This window comes from Elephas maximus, chromosome 15 (genome assembly GCF_024166365.1).
Source record: "Elephas maximus indicus isolate mEleMax1 chromosome 15, mEleMax1 primary haplotype, whole genome shotgun sequence".
Classification (NCBI taxonomy): Eukaryota; Metazoa; Chordata; class Mammalia; order Proboscidea; family Elephantidae; genus Elephas; species Elephas maximus.
In genome coordinates this window covers 89,336,046-89,340,384 of record NC_064833.1, presented here as the reverse complement: position 1 = coordinate 89,340,384, position 4,339 = coordinate 89,336,046, and the positions used below count along the sequence as shown (strand labels likewise).

The following is a 4,339-nucleotide window of genomic DNA, read 5'->3' as shown; positions in this document are numbered from 1 at the left end:
GTGTAAGGCAGAAACCTGTCAGAGAAGGAAAACTCAAATATCTTCCACTAAAACAAGTGATAGGAAGATGGTAAGACAGGACCTTGTCAAAGGGGGAAAACTTTCGAGACCCAAGATCCTGAAAAACAAGGGAGTCCCCTTGAGTTCCAGCTCTCACAGTTTTCACTGAATATTTGGCAAAATCGTCATTCAAAAATTAGGGTGAAATTAAGACATTACCAGATGAACAAAAGCCAAAAGAATTTATTACCACCACATCTGCACTACAAGAAATGCTGAAGAATGTCTTACAGAAAGGAAAGGACACTTGACAGTAACTTGAAGTTGTACATACAGAGGAAGAAAAAAACTAACTGTTAAAGGAAATGGCTTGAGGGCTGTGCTGGAGCCCAGGAGCAAGGAGAGTTGGTTGGTGCTGGGCCCCAACTGCTCTCCACCTCAGCCCCCACCCTCCTGCCAGTCCTCCTGCAGCCCATCCCTCTGAGGGCCCACCATGCCCCCTGACAATGGCTACTAGCCCACTCTGTCTGCCGGCCCACCCCTTCTGCTGATTGTGGTATGCAGCCATGGCCCCTGGGGTGGCTGCAGACCCAGTGCAGTCCTTGGAGTGTGCCACCAGCATTGGCACAGGCCTGCTCAGCCAAGGGCTGGTGGTGGGAGTGTGTAGTGCTGAGTAGCTCCAGTTTCCACCTGCTTTCAGTCAAACAGAATGCTGCTGGTGCTACCTGGTGCACCACCCACCTTATGCAGTGGTAGTCATCCCAGAGCCCATGTGCTGCAGCAGCCAAGGCCAGACCCAGGTCCAGGCCCAAGCCCGAGCTCAAGTCTAGGGGCCCAACATTTCCCATCTCCTTGGAAATCCTGGTACAGGTTTTTGGGCTGCTGGTAGAGGTTGAGGGCCCATGCCCTTCCTTGACAGTGCTGCCCGATGTGCCACCACTAGCATGAGGGCTGCCTCCCAGCTCACACTCTGCTACACCATGGCCCTGTCACTCCCACTGGCTGGTCACCCCGCCACAGGCAGACCCAACTGGAGAAGAAGCTCCTTGCTGGAGTGGTTTATGCCCAATACGTTCTCCCTGCTCCAGCGACTGAGAAGTTCCAGGTACACCCAGTGTTGAAGCAAGTTAGTGCATCCTGTCCTCGGCGCACCTTACGCTTTCCAGCTGCCATAGAGTAACCCCTGACATCCTGGTCATGCTGGCCAAAGCCTAGCCCCAAGCCCCACAGCCTGGATCAGAACACTCTATGGTGGAGTCCACAGCTATGGTGAGTTTCTTGGAGGAGGCAGGGCCCTGAATGTGCAGGTTATGGCTGACCTACAGCTCCCAGAGGACAACCATATTTGGCATGCTGCTGGACAGCTGATGCACCCAGCTCCAGGTCCTGGAGCCTGAGACTCACTCCCAGGTTCTGTGGCTGCTGAACCTGATGTGGCTGCCCAAGACTTCGGGGTGACGGGTGGCCCCAGCCCAGGTTTCCCAGGCTTGGAGGAGCTCTGCCTTTCCAGCTCCATCTGTGACTTCATGAACAATGAGGTCCTGGGCTACCTGCTACATGGCTCCCCAACCTGCACCAGCTGGATCCTCGTGGCTATGCCTTCATCATACCCAATGGCCTGCACCATCTGCACTGTAAGGAGCTGGAACAGCTGTATCTAGGCCTGTATGGCATGTTCGACTGGCTGACTCTAGCCATGAAGAGCAGCCTCCTGATGACCCAGAAGTGGTATTGCACCCTGTGGAAACTGGTCTTGAATGGCCAAGGCTTCAGTGAGAAGCATGTGCAGCAGCCCCTAGCTGCCTTCTTGGGCACTCTCTGAGGCTTACACCGGGTCCTGTGCTCCCTCAACCTCAGGGGCACACAGATCACAGTGAACACAGTCAGCTTTGTGATCAGCGGCTGCCCAGGCCTGGCATACCTCAACCTGGAATGCTGCCACTTCCTTCCTTGGGTCCTGAAGTGGGCCTACTGGGCCCAGAGGAGGTCCACTCATGCCTGAAGCAGCTTTGCACAAGCTCCCCCTCCTTCAGCTAGGCAGCTTTGGATCCCAGGCCCTCAGCCATCCCCACCTTATACCTCTAAGCATTTTTAGGCGTTTGAGCACTTTGTTGCAATAAGATGTTTTTAGGGGATTAAAAAAAGGAAATGATTTGACAAATATAAAAGCCAGAGTTAAGATATTGTTCACTGGCAAATAAAAAAATAAGTAAATATACATACACAGTAACAGTGAAATAAAATAAAGTTAAATTACATGGTATCTAAGGCATAAAGATTTGATTACTAAAAGCAACAACATAAATGTGGGGAAAACATAACAACAAAAAGACAACTCAAATCAAAAAAATGGGCAAAGGACTTGAACAGACAGTTCACCAAAGAGGATATTCAAATGGCCAACAACTACCTGAATACATTGTATAAGTCCCTTAGCCATTTAATTATTAGCCATTAAAGCCCATTGCTGTTGATTCCATTGTGACTCATACTGACCCTATAAGACAGAGTAGAACTGCCCCATAGGTTTTCCTAGGCTGTAATCTTTATGGAAGCAGACTGCCACATCTTTCTCCCACAGAGCTGCTGGTGGTTTTGAATCACCTACCTTTTGGTTAGCAGCCAAGCACTTTAACCAATGTCCTACCAGGGTTCCTTCGTTAGCCAATAAAAACCCATTGCTGTGAAATATTAGCACACAACCTACCCAAAATTACTCAAGAAGGAATAGAAAATCTCAACAGACCCAATAACAAATGAAGCAATTGAATCTATGATCAAAAACCTCCCAATAAAACAAACAAACAAACAAGTCTTGGAGTAGACGATTTCACTGCAGAATTCTACCAAACATTTAGAGAAGAATTGACACTAATCCTGTTTAAACTCATCCAAAAGAAAGAGAAGGAAGAAATACTCCCTAATTCATTCTATGAAGAAAACTTAACCCCGATACCCAAAACAGATACAGGTACCACAAAAAAAGAAAAGTCATTCTGTCTTACATGGTCAATATCTCTTATGATTATAAAACCCGCCCCAAATCCATTGCTGTTCAGTCGATTCCAACTCATAGCAACTCTATAGGACAGAGTAGAACTGCCCCACAGGGTTCTCAAGGTTATAAATCATTAGAGAAGCAGACTTTCACATTTTTCTCCCACAGAGCAGCTGGTGGATTTGAGCTGCTGACCTTTGGGTTAGCAACTGAGTGCTTAACCACCATGCCACCAAGTCTCCTTATGAATATAGATGCAAAAATCCTCAACAAAATTCTAGCAAACTGAGTCCAACAACATATTAAAACAGCCATACACCATGACCAAGTGGGATTTATTCCAGGAATGCAGGGATGGTTTAATATTAGAAAAAAAAAAAATCAACATAATACACCATGTCAATGGAACGGTGGAAAAGAAGCACATGATAATCTTTATGGATGCAGAAAAAGAATTTGATAAAATCCAACACCATTTCTTGGTGAAAACCCTCAAGAACTTTGGAATACAAGGGAAATTCCTCAATATTATTTGGGAACTGAAAGCTTTCCCCTTGAAATCGAGAACAAGTCAAGTGTGCCCATTCTCACCACTTCTATTCAGTATTGTATTAGGAGTCTTAGCCAAAGCAATAAGACAAGAAAAAAGAAATAAAAGGTATCCATATTGGAAAAGAAGTAGTAAAATTATCCCTAATCATGCAAGATATGATCCCATATATAAAGAAAATCCCAAAGAGTCCACAAGAAAACTTCTAGAGCTAACAGAGAAATTTAGCAAATTTGCAGGGTACAAAATCAACAAACAAAAATCAGTTGGTCTCTATACAGCATCAATGAAGCATACTGGAAAAAGTCCACAACCATGCCCTGTATTTCAGATAGAACTTTGAGAAGTTTGCTTTCAATTTACCCAACATCTCTTGAGGAGCAACACTGCATGCATGGCCTGCCCAGGCCCCAGGAGTCACTGCTGAGCAAGATCAGCACTGCCACTCAGAACGTTGTAGGCCAGTGCAAAGTTTCCTGTAGCAAAGCTGAGTGCCTTCCCTGTGACCACATTCCTGACTCAGCCTAGTCTGTGACCTGAAGAAGGCACAGGTAAAGGACATGCACCGGGAGCTGGCTGATCCCGCCTAACCTGTCAAGTCACCTGTTTGTGATGGAATGGTCAGCAAGTCATTTCATCTTCCTGGGCTTTAGTTTCCTTTTCTGTCATTTTTTTTAAAAACCCAGTATACTTGAGTCAAGATGAGGATTAAGGGAGAATACCATGCAAAGCTCATCTCGAATGAGGTTCTCTATAAAAGTTAGCTCTCTTTTCCCAAGCACAGTACCATA

General features: G+C 46.2%; 1 pseudogene; it reads left to right on the top strand.

The window, feature by feature from the left end:
- The first annotated feature begins 566 nt into the window (after positions 1–566).
- On the top strand, positions 567–2,037 carry LOC126058690 (F-box/LRR-repeat protein 6-like; annotated as a pseudogene).
- Positions 2,038–4,339: the final 2,302 nt, after the last annotated feature.